Below are 16,046 nucleotides of genomic sequence, written 5' to 3' on the forward strand. Positions count from 1 at the left end.
TATACACCCCACAGGCCACTTATTCTTACTTATGTGAAGAATAATTTTTTGGTAATACAAAACTTTAAGCTATTAGTTACCACTTAATGCCATTCTCCTAAGTAAAAGTTTTAAATGCTATTTACTGTCTGAACTAGGGCCAGTGTTCTACACATTAAGTATAATTAAATAAAATCAGAGAACTGATAAATTTTAGTTGATCTTATTAAAATTTCTTTTGGTAAGAATAGAAATACAAGATTTGTTTACAAGATTACAAATAAATAAAATTTTTGTTTCTTTAAAAAATACTGTGGCCAAACATGTGAAATTTAAAATAAACAGTTCTACTTTGAGTGTCACCAATTAAAAATAGATCTTCTTTGGTACAGTTTGTTTTTTTCCTTTACAATAATAATAAATCATTTCTATTTTGTGTAATTTTTCTATCTTTCTATTTCTTCAGTGTAGACAGAAACCTATTGCCTTCCTGCTGAGAATATAATTTCTGAATCTAGGCGATGTACTGTCAGCACAGTGAAGCAGGAAATTATTCTCCTGTGTCAGCTGCTGCTGTTAAAGAATAAAGAAAGTTTGGGATAGGATGCATTTCTATTATCTGTACTCACAAATCTCATATGACATGCAAATAGATTTTAATTCAGCAGAGTTCAAAGTATTTTGTGACAAAAGATACTGCCTGCTCTTGGTTCTTTCTCTACTCCCTCTAAAAATCCCAAGTGTATTTCAAAATTCTATGCTTTTATGTCTGTTTCAGTGGAAGTAGTCATCAAATTTATTTTACTTACTCAAGTCATAGAGCATGTGGAAATGATGCTCTTTAGGACACTGGGAATATTGGTATATTAAACTTAATAATAATAGTAGCAGCATTGATAATGCTACTAATAGCTAATTGTTATATGGAACTCAGTATGAGCCAGAGACAGCTTTGTCTCTACATGCTTTCCACATATTGAATTAGTTCACACAATAATTCTGTGAAGAAAAGACAGCACAAAAGATTAAATGATTTGCTGACAGCATGTATGTATGCAGCATGCAGGTATGTATGGTATATGTAGTCACGTGTATATAAGCATATACATGCATATAAGTGTATATGTGTATGTATGCATATGCATACATGTATACATGCCTGTGTATGTCTATACACTTAGGTATATGTGTGTGTGTATATATACACACAAACCCATGTAAATATATTTTTTCTATAAAATTAGAGGCAAGGATAGGGTTTGCTTAGTCTGCTCCCAAGGTCTGCCCAATTGGCTTTTATGTTGTACTAATAGAATAGTCTCATATGGGTAACTTGTAGGAATTAGCAAATATTAAAAATTAGGTGAAGATCTCAAAATCTATCAATTTTATCCCTTAGTCTAATTTTTCCATGAATTGAGAAAGGACTGCTGTTACATAATTTTCATCTCCAAAATGTTTCAGGAGCTTGTATTATAGAACACCACTTTGTTGGACAATCTCTACTCTGCATCTTTACATGGCATAGGCAGCAAATTTCTGTTTCCTTATCCAATAAAGTTTTGATTTTACTAAATTATCGCAATGAATGATTTCAGTATTAATAGCTTTGTGGTAGAAGAAATTATAATGCTTATTCTTTTTACATTTGATGAAATTATTAAGCACATGTATTATTAAAATGACAAATTATATTCTAGACATCGTAAGGAGCTCTGAGAAATTCATGTACATTTTTGTCAGCCTTAAAGTGGAGATGGTCTTAGAGTCATGACAAAGCCTATATTTATTTTTAGTGTCATTATAAGACATAAATTTGGTATATGATCTCTCTTAAATATCATTCTTAGATATTTAAATTTGGAAATACTAAAAACAGTTGATAATAAGATAGTCTCAAATAGAAACCATCTACATCATATAAAAATGATATTAAAATTTATAGTTATCCTGTATTTTAAAAAATGGACATTGAGTATCCTTCAGGAATATGGATAGATCTACACACTTTAGAAAAATAGCCACTTTTGTTTTGACTATAAAGGGTAGGAAACTATTTCCTTCTCTTGTGAAAATCATCTCATAGTTAATTTAGAAATTCCCTGTTTCTATACATTTTCCATTGCATCTAAGTAATTTGCATGCTGTGTAGGCAGGGAGGGAAAACTTATCCTTGAATTCTTTTAGTCAGAAGTTTTCTATTTCAGTTTGCTGAAACAATATTACTTGGTTCCATGCTAACATCATCAGGTAAGCTGGGGAATTTTAGGATGACTAAAGTAAGTATATCACAAATACAAAGAATAATAACGTTAAACTCTTAATACTGTTATATCTATGGCTTTATCTGGGTTCCTGAAATTAAAATAGCACATTGTTAAACTTGACAAAATATCTTGGCCTATTTAAAACTTGTTACCTACTTATGACTTTCCTATATATAGATTATAATTTTATTGAGCTTTATGGCATGAATTGCCTTTATAAACTAACATGCCCTGTGATCCTTTGAAACTTAAAATATTACTTGCATGTGATGACAGCAAGTCTGGGTAGCTGTGTGTTTAGATTTATTTCTTATTTTGAATGTATGGAATTCTTCTTAGGCTCTGTCACTGTGTTCCATTTCAAATGCAGGTAGCCTGAAAAAGAAGCTTTACATTGAAAATGTGTTTTTGTTTTTGGTAAAGCTATAAAATAGCTTTACAGAAAAATGTCATTGGAAAAATGAAAAACAAAATCTTACTTTGATAAAATCATTTCATATTCAGTCATTGTAACAGTGTTACCATTGTTTCTCTATCTGCATTGCACCTAAGTCACCATATTTAAAAATCATATAATATCTTTTTTATAATTTACTTTCATGTCCATTGCAGAAAAAATGTGTCACCATTTGCACTTAGATTTTGGGGGGCTATTTCTGTTTCCAGGTAATTATCTTAAACTTTTTTACTTGTTGACCCCCTTAATAGAACATCTACTTAAAAAAAAATAATAGTCTGCATTTCTTAGAGCAATTTTGGCGGTAGTGGTGGTTCAGTTGCTAAGTCATGTCCGTCTCTTACAATTTCATGAACTGTAGCCTGCCAGGCTCCTCTGTCCCCAAAATTTTCCAGGAATACTGGAGGGGGTTGCCATTTCCTTCTCAAGGGGTTTTTCTCCACACAGGGATTGAACCCAGGTCTCTTGCATTGCAGATGGATTCTTTACTGGCTGTGCCACCAGGGAAATCCAGAGCAGATTTAGTCTTACAGAAAAATTTAGCAGAAAGTCCAAGGGAGTTGCCATATGCAGTTGACCCTTCATATTGGCTACTAGTGTCCCAGGGGACACAGTTGGTAAAAAAAAAAAAAATCCGCCTGTCAATGCAGGAGATGCCAGAGATGTGGGTTAGATCCCTGGGTCAGGAAGATTCCCTGAAATAGGAAATGGCAGCCCACTCCAGTTATCTTGCCTGGAAAATTCCATGAACAGGGGAGCCTGGTGAGTTGCAGTCTATGGGGTCACAAAGAGTCAGACACAACTGAGCACGCATACAACTAAGCACTTCTTACCCACAGTTTCTAAAGCCTTGGATTCAAACAACCAAGGATTGAAAATATTTTTGAAAAATAAATTCAGAAAGTTCCAAAAAGAAAAAAATTCGAATTTGTTGTGTGCTGGCAAATAGTTACATAGAATTTACATTGTATTAGGTATTAGAAGTCCTGATTGGGCTGATGGCTTAGCAGGTAAAGATATAAAGAATCCTCTGGTAGCTCAGCTGGTAAAGAATCCATTGTCTGTAATGTGGGCATTCAGTTTAGTCTCTCAGTCATTTTCGACTCTTTGCTACCCCATGGACTGCAGCACGCCAGGCTTCCCTGTCCATCACCAAATCCCAGAGTTTGCTCAAATGCATGTCCATTGAGTAGGTGATGCCATCCAACCATGTTAGCCTTTGTCATCCCCTTCTCCTGCTTTCAATCTTTCCCAGATTCAGGGTCTTTTCCAATGAGTCAGTTCTTCACATCAGGTGGCCAAAGTATTGGTGCTTCAGCATCAGTCCTTCCAGTGAATATTCAGGACTGATTTCTTTTAGGATTGACTGGTTGGATCTCCTTGTAGTCCAAAGGACTCTCAAGAGTCTTCTCCAACACCACAGTTCAAAAGCATCAATTCTTCAGGGCTCAGCTTTCTTTATAGTCCAACTCTCACATCCATACATGACTAGTGGAAAAACCATAGCTTTGACTATATGGACCTCTGTTGGCAAAGTAATATTTCTGTTTTTTAATATGCTGTCTAGGTTGGTCATAGCTTTTCTTCCAAGGAGCAAGTGTCTTTTAATTTTATGGCTGCAGTCACCATCTGCAGTGATTTTGGAGCCCCCCAAAATGAAGTCTCTCACTGTTTCCATTGTTTCCCCATCTATATGCCATGAAGTGATGGGACTGGATGCCATGATTTTAGTTTTCTGAATGTTGAGGTTTAAGCCAACTTTTTCACTCTCCTCTTTTACTTTCATCAAGAGGCTCTTTAGTTCTTCACTTTCTGCTGTAAGGGTGGTATCCTCTGTATATATGAGGTTATTGATATTTCTCCTGGCAATCTTGATTCCAGCTTGTGCTTCATCTAGCCTGGCATTTCACATGATATACTCTGCATATAAGTTAAATAAGCAGAGTGATAATATACAGCCTTGATGTACTCTTTTCCCAATTTGGAACCAATTTACAATGCAAGAGACTCTGGTTCAACTCCTGGGTCAGGAAGACCCCCTGGAGAAGGGATAGGGTTCCCACTCCAGTATTCTTGGGCTTCCCTTATGGCTCAGCTGGTAAAGAATCCGCCTACAATGCAGGAGGCCTGGGTTCAATCCCTGGGTTAGGAAGATCCCCTGGAAAAAGGAAATGTTACCCACTCCAGTATTCCTGCCTGGAGAATCCCCACGGACAGAGGAGCCTGGAGGGCTACAGGCCATGGGGTCGCAAAGAGTCGGACATGACTGAGCAACTGAGCACACACATACACTGTTCAGGAGACACAGCAGACACAGGTTTGATCCCTGGGTCAGGAAGATCCCCTGGGGGTGGAAATGGTGGTCAGTTCCAGTATTCTTGTCTGAAAATACCCATGGACAGAGGAGCCTGGCAGGCTCCAGTCTGTGGGGTCACAAAGAGTCTGACACAACCAAGCAACTGAGCACACAAGTATTATAACTAATACAGAGATATTTAATGTTTATGGGAGGATTGCATAGAGTATATGCCAATACTGTACAATTTTACATAAGGCACTTGAGCATCTTTGGATTTTGGTATCTGCAGGAATCGGGGGCCAATTTCCCATGGACACTGAGGGTTGACTCTACTTTTTTTACTGTCCATACTTCTGCCCCCCACCCCACCCTGGCACACAGTTTTTTCTTATTAACATCTGACATTAGTATGATACATTAAGATTCAGTGTGGTAGTTTAGTATGATACATTAAAAGTTTAGTGTCTTTACAAATGTATGATGATATGTACCCATCGCTGCAGGGTCATACATAACAGCCTCACTGTCCCAAGCATCACCTGTGTTCTACCTCATCCCCCTTTGCTTCCCCATGTGTCTCGTGCACGTGTGGTAAATCCCTTCAGTCCTTTCCTACTCTGCGACCCCGTGGACTGGAGCCCACCAGGCTCCTCTGTCCGTAGGATTTTCCAGGCAAGAATACTGGAGTGGATTTTGCTGTGCCCCTCAAGGGATCTTCCCAGGGGTTGGATCTGCCTCTCCTGTGGCTCCTGCATTGCAGGTGGATTCTTTACCCCTGAGCCCCTGAGGAACCCCCCCATGCATCTCTGGCAAGCATTAATCTTTTCACTGTATGTATAGTTTTGCCTTTTCCAGAATGTCATATGCTTGGAATCATAGAATATGTAGCCTTCTTCAGATTGGCTTTTTTTCATCTTGTAATATGCATTTAAGCTGTCCTTATGTCTTTTTTGTGGTATAATACCTCATTTCTTTTTATACAATAAGGAGATACCACAGTTTGTTTATTCATTCACCTAGTTGAACACCATGACTGCTTCCAGGTTTTGACAGTTATGAATAAAGCTGCTATAAACATTTGTGTGTAGGTTTTTTTGTAGATATGAGTTGTAGCTCATTTGCGTAAATGCCAAGGAGTGTGATTGCTGAATCATATGGTAAGAGGATGTTTAGTTTGAAAGAAACTGCCAGACTGTTTTCCAAATTGGCTGCACTGTTTTCCATTCTACTAGCAGTGCATGAACGTTCCTGTTGCTCTACATCCTCAGTAACATTTGGTGGTGTCAGCGTTTCGGGTTTTAGCCATTCTGATAGATGTGTAGTGGTATCTCATGGTTGTTTTAGTTTGCAGTTCCCTAATTACTGTTATATCCCCATCAAATCTATATCTTGAATTTCTAATCCTCTAGTACCTCATGACCTTATGCCTTTATATGGAGTTAGGATCTTTACAGAGTTAATAAAGTGAGGTTATTACAGTGAGTCCTAATCCAGTATGACTGGTGTCCTTATAAAAAGGGGAAATTTGAGCACAGATATGCATACAGGGGGCATGCCATGGAAACGTGAAGACTGCCATCTGTAAGCCAACGATTGAGCCCTGGAATCTGATCCTCCCCTCACAGCCCTCAGAAGGAAACAGCCCTGCCAACACCTTGATTTCAGACTCTGGCCTCCCAAACCTGTGAGATGATTAATTTCTGTTATTTAAGTGTTCCAGTTATGGCAGCCCTGACAAACTAATACACATTTGATTGATGTTCTCCATCTTTTCACATGCTCATAGGTCATCACTTTATTGTTTTGCTAAGGTGTCTTTTCAGACCTTTGGCCCATTTTTTAAATTGAATTCATTTTCTAGTTGTTTAATTTGAGTTTTTTGTCTTTTTAGATTACTAGTCCTTTATCATATATATGTGTTTTCTAAATAATGTCTTCCTATCTGTAGCTTGTTTTTTCATTCTCTTAACGGGCTGCTTTGTTTTCACCAAGCAAAAGTTTTTAATTTTAATGAACAATTGATGAATTATTTTCTTTTATGGCTTGTGCTTTTGGTGTTGTATCTGAAAAGTTATTGTCAATTCCAAGTTCACCTAGATTTTTCTCCTATGTTATATTCTAGAGGGTTTATAGCTTTGTCTTTTTTCTGCTTTGAGCTCATTTTTATTAAAAGGTTTATTGTCTGCATCTAGATTTTTTTTTTTTTTAATACAGGTGTCCAGTTAGGCCAGCACCATTTGTTGAAAGATTATTCTTTCTCCATTGACTTTTATTTGCTTCTTTGTCCAAGATCAGTTGACTATATTTGTATGAGTTTGTTTGGGGGCTCTTTATTCTCTTCCGTTGATCAGTTTTTCTGTTCTTTGACTGATATCAAACAGTCTTGAATAGTTACTTTATAGTAGTCTTTTTCTTTTACACCAGTGATTAGAATGTTTAATAATAAAATATTCATATGTCACTTTACACAAAAGATCCTAAAAGATGTGTAACAAAAATAAACAAAAAGACAATCTGGTATGTGAGACCTCCAAATGGCAATTTGACTATCTGGACCTCAGCTGGGTTTTAGGTTTTATGTATAGTTACTATGTGTGTGCTCAGTTGCCCAGTTGTGTCTGATTCTTTGCGATCCCATGGACTGTAGTCTGCCAGGCTTCTCTGTCCGTGGGAATTTCCAGGCAAGAATACTGGAGTAGGTTGCCAATTCCTTCTCCAGGAATTTAGGATAAGTAATTGTAAAATGAATAGGACATTACACAAGAAGTTATAAACATGAGTGTAATAGGATCCTATATGCTCTAAAAGTGTGACATTTAAACAGAATTATTATGTGTTATTTAGTCATGTAAAATCCTGATACCTTAAATTATTTTAAAAGATATACCTGTTTTCAGAGAATTCTTATTAAATTTTAATTTGAATATTAAATAAGTGGACAATTTAGGGGACAGCCCAAAGTTATTAAGATATAAATCAAGGCAGAATATTCTTTAAAATTGTGTTTCAGGTTACTCCAATATGAATATCAAAAATGTTCCTTTAAAACAAACATTTTAAACTCTTGTTTTCTTTTCTTTTGTGCTTTTTCCTTCTGTGGATCCTTTTTGTCTTCAAGCTTCTCAGTTTGGTATCCAATTTATGGATTTTGCTTTTTAGTTTCTATACAACCTAGTATTATCTACAAATGTATATAATATTTATATTTGTTAGTCTTTATAATAAGACAATATTATTTACAAATGTTCAAAATATATAACTTTTATACACAAGGAAATCTAAAGAATTCCTTGTGAAAAACTTGTAGTCATATAATTACTAGTTCTTAAGAATAAGAAATTACTTTTTAAGAATAAGAAGTAATATGGCTATATGAGTATTCAGACAATATTTTAGAGAGATGAAAAGCAAATAAATCATTTACTAGCTCACTGACGTTAACCATTTCATAATACAGTATGGCTTGAGATGACGGGGATAGAGAGTTAAGTGGGAATGCAAACATGAAGTTTTTTATTTTTCTCCAATCTGACCTTTGTTTGAGCTTCCCTGGTGGCTCAGAGGTGAAAGCATCTGCCTGCAATGTGGGAGACCTGGGTTCAGTCCCTGGGTCGGGAAGATCCCCTGGAGAAGGAAATGGCAACCCACTCCAGTATTCTTGCCTGGAGAATCCCATGGACGGAGGAGCCTGGTAAGCTACAGTCCGTGGGGTCACAGAGTCAGACACGACTGAGCGACTTCACTTTTTGACCTTTGTTTATGACTGGTCAAATCAGTTTTTTGTTTGTTTCTTTACTCCAGGGAAATGTTAAAGCTTTCTGGACACGTCAGAAAATCAATTTAGTCTGACTTTAGTAAAGTCAGTTTAATCTGACTTAGTTTGAATTTTACCTTTTTAGCACAATTTATTTATTTTTACATTTTATTTATTATTTTATTTTATTTTTCTTTACAATACTGTATGGGTTTTGCCATACATTGACATGAATCCACCAAAACAGCTTTTCCCCTTCTACTCGGTGCTGGTTACGCTGTTCTGAGAGACTGTAGTGTGGAAGAGGTTGAATCTAGTCATTCAGGCTGCTCATTCCAGTGAATAGAGAGTGATCTGCTCTTTCTTTTATATTCCTGTTTGTCCTCCTGAGTGTTGGTGCTTGGAGGAGAGAAGTAAAAAGGGAAAAGATGCCCCTAATTAAGTGGCATGTCTTTTTTTCTCTATTTCTGATCATCTGAGTAACCCTAGTGTTCTGTAGGGAAAGAGGCAAATACTACTCTTGATGTGTCATATGTGTTAAACTTTTTTGGGGGGATGAGATATTTTTGAAATGTCACACTATTCAGTTTGTCTTTTTCTACTCTTCTCCGTTTTCTGTCTCCAGTATGCACCCAGCCCAATGGGATACCCATTGTCTAGAGGCATAAATCCAACTACTTTGATAGCCTCACTCTTTGCTATTTTAAATAATGACTTCAGTCCTCTCTACCTGTTTTCCATTCCAGATCTGTTTTCCCACCTCCTCATATAGGCATGGCTAAGGGGGTATGGTCATGGGATGATAAGCAAGTCTAAACATAAGCATTTCCATTCATGCCCATCTTTTGGCCCACTCTGATATGATTTGGGCTCTTGGAAATAGCACTGTCCAACTATATTAAATCAGTGAAGCAGACTCGGATGATTGACTCACTCAAGATGGGCAGGGATAGGCAGTTTGGAGTAAAGAGAAACTAAACTTGTTTAGACTGTCTTAAATGTGAAACACCTGAGTGGTGATTTTTTTGTTCAAAGTCGTGGATTGTAATGCCAATTTCTGTCTATGGGAGAAGTCCCACCTGATAGTCTGTTAGGTAAATTTTCTCAAAGTCTTGTTGATACTTCATTCTTGCTGTCTATCATCAGTTCCACCACAGCAGCTAGTGTGAGCCTTTTTTTAAAAAATTTATTTTAATTGGAGGTTAATTACTTTACAATATTGTATTGGTTTTGCCATACATCAACATGAATCCGCCACGGGTATACACGTGTTCCCTATCCTGAACCCCTCTCCCTCCTCCCTCCCCGTACCATCCCTCTGGGTGTGAGCCTTTTAAAAGATTGAGCAGGTTATATCTCCTAGTCAAGTTACTGCAGTGGCTTTCTCTAAGAGTTAAAATCTGAAGTCCTTGTATTATCCCGTGTTAAAACTTGATCATTTGACCTACAAGGCCCTGCGTTGTCTCATCATTTGTCCTTGTCTCAGTTCTTTGCTCTTGCTGTTCCATCTGTCTGCAGTATTCTTACCCCAGATCGTCAGTCTGTGGACTCCCGCCACTTCATTCTTCACTCATATAAAGCTGCTTCCTTGGGTTTTCTTTGTACACTCTTAAAATAGTGTATTCGTCACTCTTTTCTCATAGCTTGCTTTAGTTTTAGTACATTGGTGAATCATTTTCTTACATTTTATTATATATTTAATGGTTTGTTTAATGTCTGTCTTTTCGATTAGCATATAATCAAAGGACAAATCACTGGCTCCTTTGTTCAGTGCTTTGCCCAGTGGCTAAAATGGGACCTGACCCATATGAGAAAATCAACTTTTTTGTTGTTGAGTGAATGAATGAATGAAATGCATGCTACATTCTGTACTCAAACTTTAGAAATAGCTTTGATTTATCTTATAATTTTTTACCCTCTGAGTGTTTTACAAAGTAGTATGCTTTAAAATTTTTTTATAGATCTTTTAACATTCTTAACTGTATATTCCCATTGTTAGCATCCCAGTTGAACCATCTGCACCTCTAGTTCATCTCCCATGCTGCTGCTGGAAATGGTTTTTGTAATAATACTTCTCAAAATGCCACTTATCTGGAATAAAATAATGAAAAATTCCTTAGCATGATTGGGCCTGTCCCTCTTGTCCTTCTCTTCACTGGCCCTTCCGTGTGCTCTATATTCTGTGCTTATCCTTTTCATTGTAGTGCTCTGAATGCTTAATGTGCTTCTCTCCTACTTCTGTGCCTCTCCTTAAAGCCTCTACTGTTTGTTCTTACTGCTATATATTTTATTGGTGTGTGAATACATAAAATATAACACCTATCATGAGAAGACTCAAGGAAAAGTACTTTACATTTGAAATGATTGGGAACAAACTATATAGTTGCACTGTATGCCATTATTTCAGATATATTTGCAAGCTTATTCCTTAACTGAGCATCTTTAATACATGGTAACAGTTTATTTGTCAATTTTTAATGGGTGTTTAAAAGTTACAAAACCTTGAAGAGCACCATGCACACTATTTTGTAATACTATTTGTAATAACTGTGAATTCATTTTAAAGGTAAGGTTTATCTACATATTGTAACTCTAAAGCTTCTTTTTAAAGGATGTGTATGTATGAATATTTGTTGTATCTCTTACCTTAGGAAATTAAACTAAAAAAATGATATATGAAAGTAAAAGTATTTGTATAACCTTTTCAGAAAATGTGTTTCCTTGATAGATTCTTCCAATTTAGATTTTTTTTGTTGTTTGAAAGGCCAGACTGATAAAGAAAGTGAAATAACTTTATATAAACAATTGAAGCCAATTTTTTTTTTTAATGTCTGAATCTTTTCCAAGTACATACTTTGTCATAGAAGGGACCAGTGTGGCTTTTTGGAAAATGTAGACTCTAGGAGTATGTAACAGTGTTCCAAAACTTGTATTTAGCATTTTTGTATCTAAACTAATGCAGAAATGTGTAGCTTGTGATGTTGATCTCTTTTAGAAGACACACCTAAATAAAAGTAGAAGACACAGCTAGGTAAAAGTAATATATTATGAAGTTATGTAGCAGTGAACAAAGATGGGACCCTATAAGGAAGTTTTAGTTGGACATAGTTCTTTTGAACAGTTACTGCTATTACTGATAATAATAGGTCAATATTACGTGCTTTCTGTGAGTTATTTCGTTTAATGGTTGGAACTTCCTTGTGTCTGTTCTTCACTTTACATAATGAGCTGCTCAGATTTAGGAATTTGATTTAAATGATTATACTGTTCTTTATTCAATTGAATGTCTTCGCATTATTTGCTAGTAGTTCCTTAAACTTTTTTGGAAAATCACAGAGCCTTTTGAAAACCTGACAAAAGCCCATTTCCCCTAAGGAAAAAGATATACTTATGCACCTGTATAATACGTCTTTAGCCTGCAATTTTGCAGAATTTCCTAGTTTTCCTAATTCCCATACGTAGACCCCAGATTGGGAATCCCTGATCTATGTCTTCTTTTAATAAAGAGACTGGGGAATTCTGCACATTTTCTTCCTTTGCAACCTCTTGTCACTTAAAGGAAATAATATTCCTTTACATTACGACTTATTATAGAAAGAGTTTAAGAAAGCTGAAAGGAAATTGTAAGCTATCTCTGACCTCACTGAATATATACCAAAATAAATCTGTTATGACAAGTGAGATTCAGATAACTTTGATGAAAAAACACTTTTTAATGGTCTCATTTGTTGGACTTTGCATCAAAGCATTCTGTCTGTTTCAGGAACCTAAACGTGCTGCTTTGAAATAATGTAATCAGTTACCTCTTCAGATTAGCATAAATATAGTAGCTGTGCCTGGAGATAGAGGATTAGAAAATACCTCCCCTCCTAGTGATTCAGTGATACTTCTCAGAGAACAGTTTCTGGATTTTTATCTTCTGATTCCATCAAAGATAAATCATATAGAAAGGGTGTTGTTTTTGTAGTAGAAGTAGGATATAGTAATTATTTTTTGTATTGATGAGCTGAAATTATCATATAATTGGTGAATTCGTTGTTTATATGGGTAAAGGAAGATGATGTATTTAGATTCTAATTCATTGTGACTTTGAGGAAGAGAAGTTGTCATTTTCTAATTAGGTCACTTTTAAAGCTCCATTATATGAAAAATAGCCGTTTACAGTTTTTGAGGACTTTTTTTTTTTTTAATAAAATGTTTAACAGGAAGTAATTAAGAATTTCAGAATGTTTTTCCTTATAGTTCTTTTTAGATATTTTCATGTTACTTATGTTTCAGTTGTGATATCTCATCTGTTTTGTTTTTTACCCCTTGAATTGTTAGCTAAATCAAATAAATTGGCCAAACAGAGTAAAGAATCTTACTGTATACATTTACCTGGTTTTAGGAAAATTACTGTAGAAATAATGCTATAAGTCAGTAAACAGTGTTTGGGTTTAATTTTTTGACATATGTTTCAGTGGTGATACTTAGTTATATTGTGAATTGAATAACTGTATTTTTATTTTTTCCGTCTCATTCTTAACATTCAATTTTTAAATGAATAGTAGCCTGTCTGTGTAAGGCTCTTGTAACTAAACGATGTATTCTGCTTTGCTGTGGCACAGTTTTCAGACGGCCACTTTTGTTGTTAAATGTTTTCATTTTCTATAGTACTTTTCATCCCTGTATATATGTACAGGAGTCACTTCACCCACCACCGAATTGCAGCCACTTCTGAGGTGGAACGCAGCAACTGTTTAACAGCGCACTTTCCCCTAGGTGCTGACAGCTGTAGAAGAAATTGTACATGGTCCTGTACAGAAGGTATTTCTCCACTGTGCCATCTGCAGAGTGAAACTGACTAGGAGTACTACATACACTGTAAGTTTCTTGTGTGCCCGCCCTAGACTGGAAAACCCCAAACGAGAGAATAACACAAAACTGGGGAGCATCATTGAAAAATGTATTGAGGTCAGTTAAGCTTAGTGCTGCTCTCCCTGGCACTAAATTGTTTAAGGTCATCTAATTTGTGATTGGTACTGATTACATAGCAAATAAATGGATGCACTCATTGGAAATTATTATTTTCGAAAAGCAAATGTAACTAAAATGCTTTTATAAGTACTTCACTTTTAATGAAACTTGTGAATCATTAAATAATTTTCAAATGACCAAAGCAATGCTATATAAGATTTTTGGAGCTATATTCTTAAAGTAGCAAGTCAACTTATAATTCAATAAAATGTCCTAATTAGTTTTGCTTGCAGTTATCTATGCCTTACTCTTAATTTAATACTTTCACTCTTTTTGTGAAAGTTTTGCAGCAAAACCAGTTTTTTATGAATGTAGTTTTGATTTTTTGTTTTAGAAACATTGTTTAAAATTTTTACTGTATTGAAAGAAAACATGGGAGAAAAGAAATATTTGAACTTACACTTAGCATATTTTAGTCGCTCTCTCCCATTTAATTATTTAATAATTTCCCTTTTTTCCTTTTATAAAAGCAATTTTACAAGAGTGCTGCTTTTGTAAGTTTGGAATGGTTATGCTTTATAGGATAGGAAAATAACATTAAGAACCGCTGTGTCATTTTAAACAATATGATATGGATTGTTATATTTCATTGTTTTGTTTTTTTAATCAAATAGTATGACTTACTAGTTATATTTCTGTGTATGTTGAGTATGGGTGTATCTATAGACATTTATATGGCAAGAATTAGACTCTTTTAGTCTTTAGAAAGTCTTAATCTTATAAAACATAGTGTCTTTTGTTTTAGATAACTTTAACATGTGTCATAACTTAAATGATATTTGTATACATCTCTAAACCTATAGATTCTCAATGAAAGCAGATAAAAGCCTCTCTGGGCCACAGTTTGTTTACTTGTAAAATGAGGTGGGTGGAAAAATTTATTTTCTAGAGACCGTTTCCTTAAGTGTTTTCTGTTCCACTAAATAGTAGAATTCAGTGTATTCAAAATTGTACCTTACGTTATGTAACCAAGGTATTTTGGTTCAAGCGATTTTGTTCTAGTTAGAATATTATTTGTACTAATTAAATACCAAGTGGTGCTATTTTAGAATCAAATAGGAGGTCTAATTTCCTACAAGATTTTCTACTGTCTCTAATTTTGTAGTGGAGTTAACTCCCAATGTTTTGGAATAAAATTTTTTGAGAATAACTACAGCCTGATTTTCATTAGGAAACATCAAGTATATTAGGAAAAGCTAAACTTGATTTACATTCAGAGAATAATGTACTTAAATATTGCCACTAAACTAACTTTTTAAGGAGATTTTAACCCTTACTTGCATACACTTAATACTTCACTCAGTAGTCAAAACATTAAAAAAGCAAACATTAGTATTTTAAAAAAATATAGTTTTAGACATAATATACTTGTGTTTCTTTAGCAAGAGTGTATTTTATCAGTATGTGAAATATTTGATTTGCTATAATTGGTTCCTTTGCATTTTCTACATGCAGTGTAAGTATTGATCCTATTCATCTCATTAACTGAAGTACTCACACTTGACAGGATAGACCGTATGTTTTATATATATATATTATTTTAATGTTTTAGTGACAAGGTATGAACTATACCTGTGGTGCATATTTGAATAAATATTTTTCAGTTATACAGGATATTTAGTTGTTATATTTTATATATTCTGTGGCTGATGAAATTTAATTAAATTCATATAAAACATATACTTTAATATACTCCCAGTGTATGGTATTTGGAAAAAAGGAATTATATGGAAATTTTCATTTTTATTTAATACGCTTGTGTACTATTTGAATTTAATGAACATGTACTGCTTGTGCAATCAAAACTAATGTTGGTGTTTTAAGTTCATTTGTACATTTGAAACATTAATTTATGTAGAAATTATTCTCATTGCATAAGGTATCTTATAGATGCCTAATAGCTCTATTTAATTTTTTATTTTCCAAAGGGGAGCGTATTATCATATTCTGAATTGTGGTCAGGCATATTAATCTATATTCTCTTCATAATTTCAGAATTCAGAAATATATACTAAATCAAGAGTAGTTAATCTTAATGAAACCTTTATTTTTTCATCCTCCATTATAATTTTCTATTTGAAATAGGAAAAATGAATCAAATTCATAGATAGTAGGAATTTCTAAATAATTGTATGTGCTTAGACCTCCAGCAGTAATGTTCTGGCAATATCTCATTTTCAATTAGAGATTTTAAAAAGAAATATTAAGACTAGCTGAAGAAATAAGTGAAATTAGTGAGAAAATAAGCTATCCAGAAGTATACTTTGAGTGTGG

The 16,046-nt window shown here is 34.7% G+C and overlaps 1 protein-coding gene across 3 annotated transcripts in view; it reads left to right on the forward strand.

Moving 5' to 3' along the window:
- Positions 1-16,046, forward strand: part of NOVA1 (NOVA alternative splicing regulator 1) — a 176,662-nt gene that overhangs the window by 38,051 nt on the left and 122,565 nt on the right. Inside the window, exon 2 of one of the 3 annotated variants that reach the window (XM_040257190.1) lies at positions 13,518-13,619. The exons of the other annotated variants lie outside the window; for them this stretch is intronic. The gene's annotated coding sequence lies outside the window, so the exon portion shown is untranslated. The remainder of the gene's footprint in view (positions 1-13,517; positions 13,620-16,046) is intronic. 3 annotated transcript variants of the gene reach the window in all.

Source organism: Oryx dammah, unplaced genomic scaffold (genome assembly GCF_014754425.2).
Source record: "Oryx dammah isolate SB20612 unplaced genomic scaffold, SCBI_Odam_1.1 HiC_scaffold_16, whole genome shotgun sequence".
NCBI classification, from domain to species: domain Eukaryota; kingdom Metazoa; phylum Chordata; class Mammalia; order Artiodactyla; family Bovidae; genus Oryx; species Oryx dammah.